Source organism: Haematobia irritans, chromosome 3 (assembly GCF_050003625.1).
Source record: "Haematobia irritans isolate KBUSLIRL chromosome 3, ASM5000362v1, whole genome shotgun sequence".
Lineage (NCBI taxonomy): Eukaryota > Metazoa > Arthropoda > Insecta > Diptera > Muscidae > Haematobia > Haematobia irritans.
The window spans coordinates 84,547,832-84,565,591 of NC_134399.1; the positions used below are offsets into that span (position 1 = coordinate 84,547,832).

The following is a 17,760-nucleotide window of genomic DNA, read 5'->3' on the forward strand; positions in this document are numbered from 1 at the left end:
AAAGGCCGATTAAATACGTAAATAATTTTCTATAGAAATAAAATTTTGACAAAATTTTCTATAGCAATAAAATTTTGACACCATTTTCTATAGAAATAAAATTTTGACAAAATTTTCTATAGCAATAAAATTTTGACAACATTTTCTATAGAAATAAAATGTTGACAAAATTTTCTATTGAAATAAAATCCAATGAAGGACTGGGGAATTCTTCCCACATAAATATGAGCTAAATTATTAGTTTTTGTACCCAAAAGAATAGCAACAACCGAATTCCAATTACACCCAACAACAACAATGCAGCAATTTTAAATTTTTAAGCCAAACGACGTTTCAACAACCCACAAAACGGCGAAGAAAGCAACTACAGGGATTGATGGCAACAACAACAACAATGATGTGAAGTCCGAGTAATATTTTCCACTTCCACAAAAGTTGAAGGTACCACCAGTAATCATAAGTTTTGTTGGATATTGTAATAAAATTTTGAAAAAATTTTCTATAGAAATAAAATTTTCTATAGAAAATATAACTATAGACCGATATGGAACAAATTTGGCATGGTTGTTAGCGGCCATATTCTGCAATTCTGCGCAATATACTAAATTTCAACCGGATCCGGTGAATTTTGCTCTTCCAATGGGCTCCGGAGTTCAAATCTGGGGATCGGTTTATATGGGGGCTATATATAATTATGGACCTATATGAACCAATTTTTGCATGGTTGTTAGAGACCATATACTAACACCATGTACCGGATCGGATGAAATTTGCTTCTCTTAGCCAAATCGGGGGATCGGTTTATATGGGGGCTATATATAATTATGAACCGATGGGGACCAATTTTTGCGTACTTATACATACACCATGTACCAAATTTCAGGCGGATGGGATGAAATTTGCTTCTCTTAGAGGCTCTGCAATCCAAATCTGAGCGTCGGTTTATATGGGACCTAGTTTTGATAGCCGAGTCTGAACGACGTTTCATATTACGGTGAAATTAGTTAGAGAAGCTTTGAAACCCTCTGGAATGACACCAGCATTACTGAGAGGGGAAAATCCACCGCTAAAACAAACTTTTTGGTGTTTGACCGTTACTGAGATACGATTAAACCCATACGATACGATTGAACCTATGACCCTTTGTATGTAAGACGGGTATGCTAACCATTTGCTCCCAATATAAGATTACGATTTTATAATCATTTGGCAGGCATCATGCACAGCAGACATTAATAAAATATAGATTTTGATTGTAAAACTTGTTCTACAACTAATCCCTTAGCTGTGATCAAGTCGATAAAAATGGATCTGTTTCATTTTTTCTTCGTAAGGCTATCGGCTACTTTACGATTTGGTAAAAAAAAATTATCATAAGGCTACGGTTCGCAAACGTGCCTTTCGCAAATATGATTTCTAATTATAAACAATATGGTAAACATCCCCTAATTTACTTTAAAGAATACATTATTCTTTGTGTACTAAAATAACACCTGGAATTGGAAATGTCTTATGTCAATACAAATTTTTAATTAAAAACACAATCGATATTTCAATGAAAAATAACTTTTCCAGGCATTAATTCGATTACAATTCCTGTAGTAGCACAAAATGTTCTTATGCAAACAAAAAAAGTCCCACTTCGATTGCAACAAATGTAATTATTTGTAGAAAACGAAATTAATTTTCAATAAATGCTTCGTCTACCAGTTTTTGAACTGCGTGCAAAAATGGCAAGTACTTAATCTTTTTAATATTTCCTTAATCATTTCAAACGGCTTTAACTTGACAGATACCACCATAAATAGCGCAACTTATTTATATAGAATGTCCACAACAATCATCTTGTATAAGTTTTGTCTTCTAGTTTAGTTATATGTTTGTTTTTTGTTGATTCTATACCATTAGTCATCTTCGTATTTCCGTGTTTGTTTTATTAACATGTCTTCAATCAAATCGTTTCAAAATATTTTAATAGCAATAATATGAAAAAAATTAATCATAACACAAAATTTTCAACAAAATCGAAATTGAAAGTAAACAGTTTCAAGTTCAATGTCAAATAATATAGCAAAAATGAATTACTCATAACAAAGGTAACGGTAATTCCACCAACACATCTTTTAATTATTATAACAAAAAAAGATGGATGTTGATGATGAATTTACGAAATTAAAAGGTAAAAACAGTTGAGTGTGTATTTGGATATTTTTTTCTTCTCTGCGAATCATGGGTTCCAACCCAGTGGCTTTAGGCGGTCACAATAAAATAAGGGTTTTATCTTATGAACACAAGTAAACACAGCCGAAAATTCGGCAAGGTCAAGTCTTATTTACCCTTGGGTTGTGGTAAAAGTTACCGATGGCAAGGTATATTAAACCTCCCAAACATTGTGTTCTAAATTGTATATTAATCCATATGTAATATATGTTTATATACTCCTCTTTAGTTATTGGTCATTTTATGTAGAGGAGTTTATCAATATATATCAACCGATATAAACCAATTTTCGAAGGCCAAATTTCAACCAGATAAAATAAAATAGGGTGGAACACAATGTTAGTAAAAAGTATGGGAAATATTTAAATCTAGAGGAATTTTTCGGTAATTTCGCACAAATGCATTTATGATTTATCGGCCGATAGATATGTATTAGAAGTACACGCAAAAAAATAATTCTTTCCTCCCAAACGAAATTTTAGACAAACAAAGTTCGTTTCTCATTTGCTTTTCGCTGTAAGGAAGTGTATTTGGAAGAAAAGTATATACTTTTTGTGAAAAACGTTTATTCTTTTCCAGGATGTAAAAACAATTTCATAAAGACAACCACAAAAAAATCATTGTTTTCTTGCTAATTTCATTTTCCCTCACATGTTTCTCACATCCACGAGGTTTTTTAGTTCTTAACGCATTTTCCTGTAATACCAACAATGTAGAAGAAATTATACGATTTTATAAATTTTTAAAATTTTTTTACCTTTCGCCTGGACGGAGAATCGAACCGCGGACCATGCACATTATAAGCCAACACACTAACCACTGAGCTATGTACCTGTTATGGTCATCAATAGATAAATATCCATATAAGTTATATTTATATAGCATAGCTTGCGGCGCCCACGAACCGAATAAACAAAGTTTATTTAACAGAAACAAACATTTAGTTTGGCACCGTGGAGCAGTGGTAACTACGTCCGACTCTCATGCTAAGGGTCGTGGGTTCGATCCCTGCTTCGGCCAAAGTTTTTTTTTTTGCTTTTGTTTTTTTACATATATTCCAGATATATTCGGAAGATTCCGAAAAAATGTTCAACATTACATTGAACTATATTAAATTTTGAACTGTAAAATGTGTCTTATTAAAGACCTAAAGTCAGAAAAGAACAGTTTTTGATATAAACGAAATGAACTGTGTTGTTATTTCAGAAATAACTTTTTTTATTGAAAAAATAAAAATTTTGTAACAAACGAATTTTTTTGGTGATAAAAGTTTAAAATTTTCGAAGCAATTCAAAAAACTCTAACAAAAGAAAAACGTTTTCGGTACACGTTTTCCAAACGTTTTTTTTCTTTGCGTGTCATTTTTACAAGTTTTCGTCTTAGAAGTGGCGATTTTACAAGGAAAATGTGGGTATATTGGCCATTTTTGCCCAAATCGGAAAACCATACATATGTGAGCTATATCTAAATCTGAACCGATTACAATCACATTTGGCATGTATAAATTGCATCATTGCCTTCTGTGATCCTATGAGTATAAATCTAAATCTGAACTGATTTTAATCAAACCTACCAGACACAGTTAAAATCGTAATTCTACTCTCGGTGCAAAATTTCACGTAAATCGATGTAAAACTATGGTCATATAAGTATATATCGGACAAAAGATATATATGGAAACTATATCTAAATTTGAACCGATTTCTTCCTAAATTAATAAGTTTCTAGTCTGACCCGTATATGCTTGTTCTAAATTTGCGATCGATTAGACTAAAACGGCGACTAGACTTTGTTTACAAAATTGTTTTCACGGACAGACGGACATGGCTAGAATGACTCAGGGGCCGGCCCTGAGTATAATTTCCAAAAACACTATGTGTCTATCTCGTCTCCTTCTGGGTTTTGCAAACATATTCACTAACTTATAATACCCTGTTCCACAGTATATTTATAGACCGATATGGTCAAGATATATTTATAGACCGATATGGTCATTGGATGATACACGCAAAGAAAAAAACGTTTGGAGAACGTGTACCGAAAACGTTTTTCTTTTGTTAGAGTTTTTTGAATTTCTTCGAAAATTTTAAACTTTTATCACCAAAAAAATTCGTTTGTTACAATTTTTTTATTTTTTCAATAAAAAAAGTTATTTTTGAAACAACAACACAGTCCATTTCGTTTATATCAAACACTGTTCTTTTCTGACTTTAGGTATTTAATAAGACACATTTTACAGTTCAAAATTTAATATACTACAATGTAATGTTGAACATATCTGGAACATATGTAAAAAAAAACTTTGGTCGAAGCAGGGATCGAACCCACGACCCTTGGCATGCAAGTTGGACGTAGTAACCACTGCTCCACGGTGCCAACTAAATGTTTGTTTCTGTTAAATAAACTTTGTTTATTCGGTTCGCGGGCGCCGCAAGCTATGCTATATAAATATAACTTATATGGATATTTATCTATTGATGACCATAACAGGTACATAGCTCAGTGGTTAGTGTGTTGGCTTACAAAGTGCATGGTCCGCGGTTCGTTCTCCGTCCAGGCGAAAGGTAAAAAAATTTTAAAAATTTATAAAATCGTATAATTTCTTCTACATTGTTGGTATTACAGGAAAAGGTGTTAAGAACTAAAAAACTCGTGGATGTGGGAAAGATGTGAGGGAAAATGCAATTAGCAAGAAAACAATGTTTTGTTTTTAAGTTTGTCTTTATGATATTGTTTTTACATCCTGGAAAAGAATAAATGTTTATCACAAAAAGTATATACTTTTCTTCCAAATACACTTCCTTACAGCGAAAAGCAAATGAGAAACGAACTTTGTTTGTCCAAAATTTCGTTTGGGAGGAAAGAATTATTTTTTTGCGTGTATATGCAAACATCACGTACCAACTTTAAAGCTAATTGGATATAATTTGTTCTTTCAAGAAGCCCACAAAGCAAATGTTGGGATCGGTTTATATGGAGGATATATAATTTATGGACCAATATGGACCTACTAGCATCACGTACCAAATTCCAACTGGCTAGGATAAAATTTGCTACTCAAGATGCTTCCGCAAGCCAAATCATGGGATTGGTTTATATGCGGGCTATACCTAACAGTAGTCCGATATGGTCCATTTGTGCATATAATGTTCATAAACTAGCATAACATTATTGGGACATATATGTTAATATGTTAGAACATACTATGTTTGGGACATAAAATGTTTGTAAATATAATATGCTTATATTATATTTACATACATATTAATTTAGAAATAGCCTATAAACATATATGTGTTTAGAAAGAGAGACTTAAAGAGTATGCTGCAAATAAAATAATGGAAGTAACCAATTGGCGCCACTATGTGGTTCATCTTCAATGCTTGTACGACCACGTTTAAATTCAGCAACCCATTTTTTTTCTATTGCATATGAAGGAGCACTTTCACCTAACACATTCACTATATCATTATGAATTTCTTGTCCCGATAGACCTTTTTTATGTAAATATTTAATGACAGCACGCATTTCTAATATTTCCATTGTAAAAAAATTGCGGATGAGTCTTTTTTGAACACCTGTTTCTATATGAAGGAGTTGCCACTTAACTTTTTTCTGTTTATACCGCGCTTTTTATGCTAGGATAAGAAGTTTCCGAACTGCCCTCGTATACACGCTATGGAGTCTGAGACCAATATTTCAATGTGTTACATACGAAGTTACACGCTCCCCCATCCTATGGTGGAGCGTGTAAAAAGCTATATTTAGAATCCAAAACTTGATTAAATATCCGCTTGACACAACATAATGTGCGTACTAAACCTGAAACGATGTGCTTGATATTTTTATGGTAACGCTAACTGTGAGCATTATCCCTTTGCCACATTTGAAATAGGTATAATAGCAATGCATTTGTGAAAGTCTGGCGAAACAAATGTAAGGGATATATTATTGAGGTTTAAGGGATATGATAGAGGAAATCTTACGTAAATAAAAGTAGTATCGTGGCTATAAGAGCTATGTCTAAATCGTGTCTGAAATATTAAGGAAAAGAAAAGTTCGTTAGTCGAAAATTTTCGAAATAACAAATTTATTTATTTATTTTTTTTTGATTGTTAGCGAATGAAAAATGAGAGAAAAACAATTTTACAGGAAACGCCCTAAGTAAATGCAATGACAACAATTATTTAAATAAGGAAATTTAATCTTATCGCCCATATTGTCATCTACTTCAAAGACATCTTGAAGCATTCTAACTCTACTTAATTTGTTAAATTAAAGAACTTCATTTTGACGCAAATACAGTACATGACCTTACGTGATTACTGTATTCAATGCTCACGTTAAAGAGGAAAAAAAATGGGTAAAAGTTTTCGAAAGCTTTATTAAACTTTTCAAATTTAACATTTGACACACTACAATGAGTACTTGAGTAAATCTCAGTATATCGTACATATGTTTGTCCGTCCATCACACTGTTGGCATGCTTGATGAATCATCATGCAGACAAACACGACTAAACAATGATTTTTGCACCCGGAGAACTTCTTTTCACGAACTGTGTCTGTCTTTCAGGCTCAGGGTATGCAACTTCATATGATATTTATTTATAATGTTACTGACATGAAAATACATTTTCTCAAACACGACAATAGCTTTATGTGTGGAGAGAGTTGCATTTTCAACAGTAACGACACGCATTGATGAACATGAGCGACATACGACAGCGACAAATGATCGGAAAAGTTAGCAAACATGGAACAATTTTGAATTTGGTGACGACAAAAGAAAGTCAAATCATTGGGCAGAAGAAAGAGTAAATCGAGGTTTCAAGAACGTACACAGAATTATGTTTCGAGAGGGTCCGAGAGAAAATTTACTCTGGACTCTAGTTAGCCAAAATATTTTTCTATGGGTACGACTAGGAGATCTCTCTACAGGTTAAATATAGTGGCAGGTTACAGCAGTGGTGCATCGCTTTTGTAGAATAATCTCCAACTAATTTCTTAGTAAGAAATGCCTTAAATATTAGCGCTCAAGGAGAAGTTTTCCCATGATGGAGAGAAATTTATTAAAAAAAATTATAGAGATACTAAATTAGAAGGCCCAAATTGAGTCATCCGATCCATTCAGTTCTTTACTGAAGACTATGTAAATGTTCACACGCAAGGACTGAAACATGTGTAGTTAGGTGTGTGTCAAATGCAAGTATATACGGCCGCAAGTTCAGCCAGACCAAATCTTATGTATCCTCCATTTCATTGATTGCGTAGAAAGTTGCACTAAATTACCAGGTATGCCGGTATGAAGTGAGCGTCAAGGTACCAATGGTGGAGCGTATACAAATCATACATTTGGACGCAAATTGCTTATTTCGATATCAGGCTAACATGAAAAAAATCAAAAATTAATTTTTCCCCTGCGAACATCCTTTTGAGGTCTAAGAACAAGAAAAAGTCGCTGGGGCCTGATCTGGAGAATACGGTGGGTGGGGAAGCACTTCGAAGCCCAATTCATGAATTTTTGCCATCGTTCTCAATGACTTGTGGCACGGTGCGTTGTCTTGGTGGAACAACACTTTTTTCTTCTTCATATGGGGCCGTTTTGCCGCGATTTCAACCTTCAAACGCTCCAATAACGCCATATAATAGTCACTGTTGATGGTTTTTCCCTTCTCAAGATAATCGATAAAAATTATTCCATGCGTATCCCAAAAAACAGAGGCCATTACTTTGCCAGCGGACTTTTGAGTCTTTCCACGCTTCGGAGACGGTTCACCGATCGCTGTCCACTCAGCCGACTGTCGATTGGACTCAGGAGTGTAGTGATGGAGCCATGTTGCATCCATTGTCACATATCGACGGACACTCGGGTGTATTACGAGCTAACAGCTGCAAACACCGCTCAGAATCATCAACATGTTGTTTTTAGTCAAATGTGAGCTCGCGCGGCACCCATTTTGCACAGAGCTTCCGCATATCCAAATATTGATGAATGATATGACCAAGACGTTCCTTTGATATCTTTAAGGCCTCTGCTATCCCGATCAACTTCATTTTACGGTCATTCAAAATCATTTTGTGGATTTTTTTGATGTTTTCGTCGGTAACCACCTCTTTCGGGCGTCCACTGCGTTCACCGTCCTCCGTGCTCATTTCACCACGCTTGAATTTTGCACAACAATCAATTATTGTTGATTTCCCTGGGGCAGAGTCCGGAAACTCATTACCAAGCCAAGTTTTTGCTTCCACCGTATTTTTCCCCATCCTTTTTTTCCATTTTTTTTCTCACAATAACAAAAGCTGCTTCACAAAAGACGCTCTATCTCACAAACTAATTGACTTACAGACATCAAATTTTGATACGAATCATTTGAAGGTTGTGTGGTGGCTCCATTATTTTTATTATACTTATAATTATATTTTAAATATTAAAATTTCAATTTTCATCAAGTAACCTTAGATTTGAATTTTCTTATTTGTGTTTGTATTCATGTAACTTTATTATAATCAAACCAAACTAAATATTTTAACAAAGTAGTTTTAACATTACCTTTCTTGTCAAGTATGCTAGCATAATATATTTCTGTTTTAATGTTTGAATTTTGCAAGAGAATCTAGTAGGCATTGCATTTTTGTTGCTTGCCTTAATTTTCCAATACATATTTTTTGAGTGAGTTAGAAAATATTTGTAGACGTGTTAAAAAGAAAAAAAAAATCTACCATCTTTTTTTGTAAAATTTGTGTTTTAATTTTTGAATTACAAAATACCACGTCAATTGGTGACCCCGACAAACGATCGAATTATAAAAAAATGTTTCGTTCTCCAGTTCGAAATCCTAGAGTAGAGAACGAAAACCGAGACAATCAAGAAGAACTGGTAGCGGGAATGTCTCCACCAATGGCTCAGGGAAATATATCGATGAATTCTATTTTGGACGACCCGATACCAACAGGAGCGGTTGAAATTTCCCGTGTTTCTGTGAAAATTCCACCATTCTGGCGAAATAACCCGGCGATTTGGTTCAAGCAAGTTGAAAGTCAATTCATTACATCTGGAATAACATCGGATTCAACCAAATTTCATACTATTGTTGGAGCCATTGATGCAAACGTTCTTTCTGAGGTAAGCGACTTAATATTAAATCCACCCGAAACGGAGATGTACGAAACCTTGAAGAGAAGTATTCAAGAACGTTTCATGGATTCTGAGGAAAAACGGCTGAAGCGTCTGTTGTGTGAAATGGAACTGGGAGATAAAAAGCCCTCAACATTACTCCGTGAGATGATTTGTCTTGCCTCTGGGAAAGTCTCGGATGGACTTTTAAAATCTTTGTGGATGCAACGACTACCGAGGCAAACTCAAGCAATTTTATCGGTAAGCAGTGAATCTCTCAACAAATTGGCAGTGATGGCAGACAAGATTTCCGATACTTCTGAATCATGGGATGTAAATACAATATCATCTAGAATGGCACCGAAAATGACACAAATACAAGATTTGGAGGCCAAAATCGAAGAACTAACAAAGAAGATTGAACTCCTTTCAAGTCATCCAAGAAATCGTTCCAAATCAAGAGGCAGATCACAGGGTAAGTCGAGTGAAAAGCCATTTTGTTGGTACCATTACAAATTTCGAGAACGAGCTACAAAATGTGTTCAGCCTTGCTCGTTTGTATCCAACTCGGAAAACTGGAAGGCACCGCGTCTTCGGTGACGGACGGGGACTGCCGGGAGATATGTCGCCTTTTCGTTCGTGATACGAACTTAAAATACGAGTTTCTCATCGATACTGGCGCCGATGTATCTGTTTTCCCGGCAAGTTCCATGGAGAAACGGAAACCTGCATCTAGTCTTGAATTAATAGCGGCTAATGAAACTCCCATTCAAACTTTTGGTTTCAAGAAACTTTGTCTACGCCTTGGCCTCAAACGAGAATTTACTTGGAATTTTATTGTGGTACTATATAAAAATAATATGCATTTAATACTAGCGACGCCATCTATGTGTCAGACCGGGGACTTATCAGCCAACCTGTTATAGACTTAAAACTTAAGTCGACTAACGCCCTGGGATGGTACACTATGTTAGTAAAAACATATGGGAAACATTTTAATATGAACCAATTTTGAGGCAACTTCGCAAAAGTGTATTTATGATTTATCGGTCGATAGATATGTATTAGAAATAAAGGAAAATTTGAGTCACTTTTACAAGTTTTCGACAAAGCAGTGCGATTTTATAAGGAAAATGTGGGTATTTTGGCCATTTTTGCCCAAATCCGAAAAGCATATATATGGAAGCTATATAGAAATCTGAACCGATTTCAATTAAATTTGACATGCATATTTAGTATTTTAATTATACTCCCTGTGCAAAAATTAACATAAATCGGACTACAACTTTGACGTCTGTTTTCATATGACGGAAAATCGGGAGAAAGATATATATGGGAGCTGTATCTAAATCTGAACCGATTTCAATAAAATTTAGCACACTTGACTACACTACTAATTGTACTCCTAGTGCAAAATTTCAATCAAATTGGGCTAAAACTCTGGCTTCTGGGCCATATAAGTCCATATCGGGCGAAAGATATATATGAGAGCTATATCTCAATCCGAACCGATTTCAACTTCAATTTGGCACACCTGACTATAGTACTTATAGTTCTCTTGGTGCAGAATTTCAAGCACATTAGAGTAGAACTCTGGCTTCTGGGGTCATATAAGTCCATATCGGGCGAAAGATATATATGGGAGCTATAGCTAAATCTGAACCGATTTCTTCCAAAATCAATAGGGTTCTATTCTGACACAAAGCAGGAACTTGTGCCAAATTTGAAGGCGATTGGACTTAATCTGCGACCTAGACTTTGATCACAAAAATGTATTCGCAGACAGACGGACGGACATGGCTAGATCTACTCAGGGACCCACCCATTATTGCCAAAGACACCATGTGTATATCTCGTCTCCTTCTGGGTGTTGCAAACATATGCACTAACTTATAATACCCTGTTCCACAGTGTGGCGCAGGGTATAAAAATATATCGAAAACCGAGGTCGACTTTTTATAACTTTCACATTTGACTAATCGACTTTTGTTTTTTTTTTTTCGTCTAGTCAAATTCGTTTGTTAACTGTTTGCCATTATTTTGGACATTACAAAAATCATGTCGAAAAGAGTCTGTGGGTCTCTTCTACTGAAAACTCATCAAAACTTATAAAACCGCAAGGCCAGTTTCAGAAGTTAACTTTTGATACTTTGAAATCATAACTTCAATAGCCTGCCTTTTGACTTTTCCAAATTTGAAAAAGTCGTTAAGTCAACTTCTCGATTCTCATTGCAATGCCTATCAACAATATGACCAGTGTAACCAAGCCCTTGTATTGGAAGCATCTTCTCCTTTTGCTTCCAATGCTTTCAAAATCAAGTTGTAGGGTTGATGGTAATATACGAAAACACTATGTCTAACATTCACATAACACTCTGACATTTTATATCTTTCACATTGACATTCAGAATACACCCTCAAGTCAAGTTCTTCAAAACTGCGATTGCCGAAGGAGAAAAAAATCTTTCAAAAAAAATCAAACAATCTCCACATTTCTTGTCATTCAGCAACGTGAAAAGATGATGGTCATGTTGACGATCAAGAATACGAAGTTGAAATGGCCATAATAAAAACGAGATATCTCGAGACGAAGGAACAAATGAATGGATGTCATGTCATTCTGTTCTGTCCTCGTCAAATTTCATACAAGCCCAAACAATTGCACTAACGACGAAAACGACAACGATCCATTTGTCTGAACAAAAGAATCACCAACCAAAAATAAGCGTCCAACGATGTTTTGCAACAGCAAATAACGATGACTGCGACAACAACGACAAAACCACACGACATCATTTTGCACGTCAGTCATTCCTCATCGAAATAATGAACAGAAAAGAACAACAATCAAATACACTACGAAGCAACTCAACAAAAAAAATGGCACCTTCGAAATGAAAAAAATGTTCGTATCACATGAAAGCCTTTGCGTTAGCCATTAAAATTTCAATCAAATCAAAAGGAGTCAGAATTGGATCTATACCAATGTTATATGGTTAAGTGCATATATCTTGACTTGAGATCACTTGAATGGCTGGTCTTTTATGAGAATGTAGGGTAGTGATGTGTTATCCGTTTAGATCGTGTTCTGGACACGAAATTACATCTAATTGTTGCAAACTCTTTTAAAATGAACATTGTTGTACGGTGCAATTGTGATAGTAAGCAGATGCAAAATTCCAACTATATCGAAATGGGAGCACATTTTGAAATAGCTCTCATAAATATCGCCCGATTTGAACATATTAAGACATATTCGATAGTTGATCGGAAAACGAGATGTCGCCTTTTTAAAACAATAGAGATCTAAACTTTCCCAATTTCCTTGAAATTTATAGGGAACGTAGGAGAAGAGGAATAATTGAATATAGGTTACAGGATTTATCGATATCTGGTCGAGGAGTTAGTGTGTAAATATAATCATAGCGATAGGCGCAGGACTGCCAATAAAATTCCAAGAAAAATCGTCACTTTTTTTCGGAATAAATCGTCATAATCGGCTCTTGTATTTTAAAAATCATCAAAAAATGGCAATGTAGATAATATTAAAATAAAACAAGAGCATTAGCGTAGCTAGACAATTTTCCTAGGGGGGGCTATAGCCCCCCTAGCTGAAAATTTATAGACTGAACTTATAGGTTCAATTAATGTTTATTTCATAAAAATATAGGCATCAAAATAACTCGACAATTAATTTATAATAAAGCAACTAAAAGTAGTTCCACACTTTTCTCAGCAAAAAAATTGGGAGTTGTTCTAAAGGCACAACTTTAAAAGCACTTCCAAAAATGTCCTCACTAAGAAGTTAATTATTTTAACTACACAGGAAGTTTTTTTAACTTTATTTTTTTCATATTTTAATGCGTAATTTTTTTTTCTTTAAAAAAAGTAAGAATGAATAAAATGGTACAAATTATTCAAATTTTGCCACAAAAATGCTAAATTCATTATAGAAATTTTTATAGAATTTTTGAAAATATTCGAGGAAAAACGTTTCAAACAAGAGTTAGAATGCATTAAAAATCATAAAAAATATAAAAATTAATTATTTGGGAAAATATAACAAAATTTTTTAATTCACATTCAAAACACTGAATTTGGATCACAACTTAAGAAGTGATGCAAATTCATTGCAACGGCTGTTGAAACGGTGGACATTCGTTCTATGACAATTTCATATTACATTCATCGCTTCTCCGCCAATTTTGCACCACTTCCGGACCCAAAAAGAACACTTTCACTTTTTGGCTATGCTTTTTTGCAGCATTATTAAGATATTAATTTATAAAAGAATAGTATCAATTACTATTTTTTTAATTAAATTGACTAAACCAGACTAAACAAAATAATAAAGGAGCTTTAGTTATTCAACTAAATCAAAAGTTCAACCACGGATTTATTTTATAAATATCAGATTTCAAACATTGCCATCGGCAACTGCTACCACAACCAAAGTAATTCGATTGTGCATGAAAGTCTTTAGCGGAACTTTGTGCGGTTGTAAATACTTGTTTTTAGAAAAATGTAAAATCGTAAATAGGTTTTCAAATTCTGGGGGGGGCTAAAATTTTTCTGGGGGGGTCTAAGCCCCCTCCCCAGACGCCTTCCTACGCTTATGAACAAGAGTGGTGATAAACATAAACTAATAAACATGAAATTCATATTATTGGTTATCACGTTTTTGTTATCCGAACTGAAAAGGTAACTTCCCTTCTATCGAATATTTAAATTTAAATCAATATAACTGAATCAATTGAATTATTTTTTTTTTTGTAATGTGGAAGATCATGAGCTGAAAATATGCCCCATTTTTTGGACATCTGTAAAGGGACTTGTGTTATAACTTTGGTTGTATAACATTGTGGGTAGTTATATCAGCAGTAAGAGAAGAGTTTTCTTTTATGAGAGATGGAAGAAATTTTAGACAAACGAAGTTTTCTTTTGACACCAAAAATGTTTCTTTAAAGACAAATAAAAACAAGTATAAACGGCCGTAAGTTTGGCCAGGCCGAATCTTATGTACCCTCCACCATGCATTGCATAGAAACTTGTACCGAATTACTTGGGTTGCCGTAACACTAGCCGATTGCAAGGTATCTTAAAACTTCTTAACACCGTCTTCTCAATCGTAAGTTAGTCCATACGGGGTATATATTAAACAAAAAAGGCCGATTAAATACGTATATAATTCAGTTTCACAACATTTTCTATAGAAATAAAATTTTGAAAAAATTTTCTATAGAAATGAAATTTTGACAAAATTTTCTATAGAAATAAAATTTTGTCAAAATTTTATTTTTATAGAAAATTTTTTTTCTATAGAAATAAAATCTTGATAAAATTTTTTGTATCAATAAAATTTTGATAAAATTTTCTTTAGAATTAAAATTTTGACAAAAATTTCTATAGAAATAAAATTTTGGTAGATTATTTTTGGGGATCGGCTATATATAGCTATACACCGATATGGACCAATTTTGGCATGGTTGTTAGCGGCCATATACTAGCACAATGTACCACATTTCACCACGTACCAAATTTTAACCGGATCCGATGAATTTTGGTACTCCAAGAGCTCCGGAGGTCAAATCTGGGGATCGGTTTAAATGGGGGTTATATATAATTAAGACCGGTATGGTTGTTAGAGACCATATACTAACACCACGTACCAAATTTCACGGTATGGTTGTTAGAGACCATATACTAACACCACGTACCAAATATCAACCGGATCGAGTGAATTTTGCTCTTCCATGGGACTCCGGAGGTCAAATCTAGCGATCGGTTTATATGGGTGCTACATATAATTATGGACCGATATGGACCAATTCCTCCATGGTTGTTAGAGACCATATACTAACACTACGTACCAAATTTCAACCGAATCGGATGAATTTTGCTCATCCATGAGGCTCCGGAGGTCAAATCTGGGGATCGGATTGTATGGGGGCTATATATAGTTATGGACTGATATGGAGCAATTCTCGCGCGGTTGTTAGAGACCATATACTAACACCATGTACCAAATTTCAGCCGCATCGAATGAAATTTGCTTCTCTTAGAGGCTCCGCAAGCCAAAACTGGGGATCGGTTTATATTGGGGGCTATACATAATTATTGACCGATGTGGACCAATTTTTGCATGGTTGCTAGGGACCATATACTAACATCATGTACCAAATTTCAATCGAATCGGATGAAATTTGCTTCTCTTAGAGGCTCCGCAAGCCAAATCTGGGGATCGGTTTATATGGGGGCTATATATAATTATAGACCGATGTGGACCAATTTTTGCATGGTTGTTAGGGACCATATACTAACATCATGTACCAAATTTCAATCGAATCGGATGAAATTTGCTTCTCTTAGAGGCTCCGCAAGCCAAATCTGGGGATCGGGTTATATGGGGGCTATATATAACTATAGACCGATTTGGACCAATTTTTGCATGGTTGTTAGGGACCATATACTAACACTATGTACCAAATTTCAATCGAATCGGATGAATTTTGCTCATCCATGAGGCTCCGGAGGTCAAATCTGGGGATCGGTTTATATGGGGGCTATATATAATTATAGACCGATGTGGACCAATTTTTGCATGGTTGTTCGGGACCATATACTAACATCGTGTACCAAATTTCAATCGAATCGGATGAAATTTGCTTCTCTTAGATACCATATACTAACACCACGTACCAAATTTCAACCGGATCTGGTGAATTTTGCTCTTCCAAGGGGCTCCGGAGGTAAAATCTAGGGATCGGTTTATATGGGGGCTATATATAAGTATAGACCGATGTGGACCAATTTTTGTATGGTTGTTTGACACCATATACTAACACTACGTACCAAATTTCAATCGAATCGGATGAATTTTGCTCATCCATGAGGCTCCGGAGGCCAAATCTGGGGATCGGTTTATATGGGGGCTATATACAATTATAGACCGATGTGGACCAATTTTTGCATGGTTGTTAGAGACTATATACGAACATCATGTACCAAATTTCAGCCGGATCGGATGAAATTTGCTTCTCTTAGAGGCTCTGCAAACCAAATGGGGGGATCGGTTTATATGGGGGCTATATATAAATATGGACCGATGTGGACCAATTTGTGCGTAGTTGTTAGAGACAATATACTTACACCATGTACCAAATTTCAGCCAGATCGGAAGAAATTTGCTTCTCTTAGAGGCTCCCCAAGCCAAATCTGGGGATCGGTTTACATGGGGGCTATATATAATTATGGACCGACATGAATCAATTTTTGCATGATTGTTAGAGACCATATTCTTACACCTTGGTACATGGATCGGATGAATTTTGCTCCTCCAAGGGGCTCCGCAAGGCAAATCTGAGCGTCGGTTTATATGGGGGCTATACGTAAAAATGGTCCAATATGGCCCATTTTCAATACCATCCGACCGATCCGTAGTTGCTACTTGTACCAAGTTTCAAGTCGGACTGACGGACATGCTTAGATCGACTCAGAATTTCACCACGACCCAGAATATATATATATATATATATATATATATATATATATATATATATATATATATATATATATATATATATATATATATATATATATATATATATATATATATATATATATATATATATATATATATATATATATATATATATATATATATATATATATATATATACTTTATGGGGTCTTAGAGCAATATTTCGATGTGTTACAAACGGAATGACAAAGTTAATATACCCCCCATCCTATGGTGGAGGTTATAAAAAGGCTGGAGGCAAACGTTCCAACGTTTTTCATAAATTCGGATTTATTTGCTCCTAAAGACAATACATTTTAACAAAAGAGAAATATCGTTTGTCGACAATTTCGTTCCGGAGGAAAGTATATTTTCTATGGGTCTATTGTAGTGAAGTGTTACCGGCTGATGATTAAGCCAACTGGAGTCTTAATCAAATATTGACTATAATTGATCATGAAACCTTTACAAACTTACCAATATAAATAAACGTAAAGATATAGTTAACACATACCTGTAAATAAAAGAAACAGAATTAGAATCAGTGTTTTAGCTTTGACGAGAAACTATTTTATTAACAATACATAAATTATTTGGAACCATTTCTTAAATGAAACTTTTCAAATGTAATTTTTCCTACAAGTAATATTGAGTATTACGTGACATTCTTAAATATCGACAATATTCATGTGTATATTCAAATCATAGTTCATTGAACAAACATTTCAACGCCAGCTTGTTCAAGTAATTAGTTGATTACTATAAAACTCACCCAGTCCACTTATTTTGCGCATGAATATTTAATCTATAAAATGTGTGCTAATATTAAATAATCAAATGACATTTAAAAAAATTATTAACAACACAAATGACAAACCCATTTCAAGTCAAGTAACAAGTTTCAC

General features: G+C 34.5%; 1 protein-coding gene across 1 annotated transcript in view; it reads right to left on the reverse strand.

Moving 5' to 3' along the window:
• disco-r (disco-related basonuclin zinc finger protein) overlaps window positions 1–17,760 on the reverse strand; it is a 163,260-nt gene that overhangs the window by 53,191 nt on the left and 92,309 nt on the right. The gene's annotated exons all lie outside the window — the stretch shown is intronic.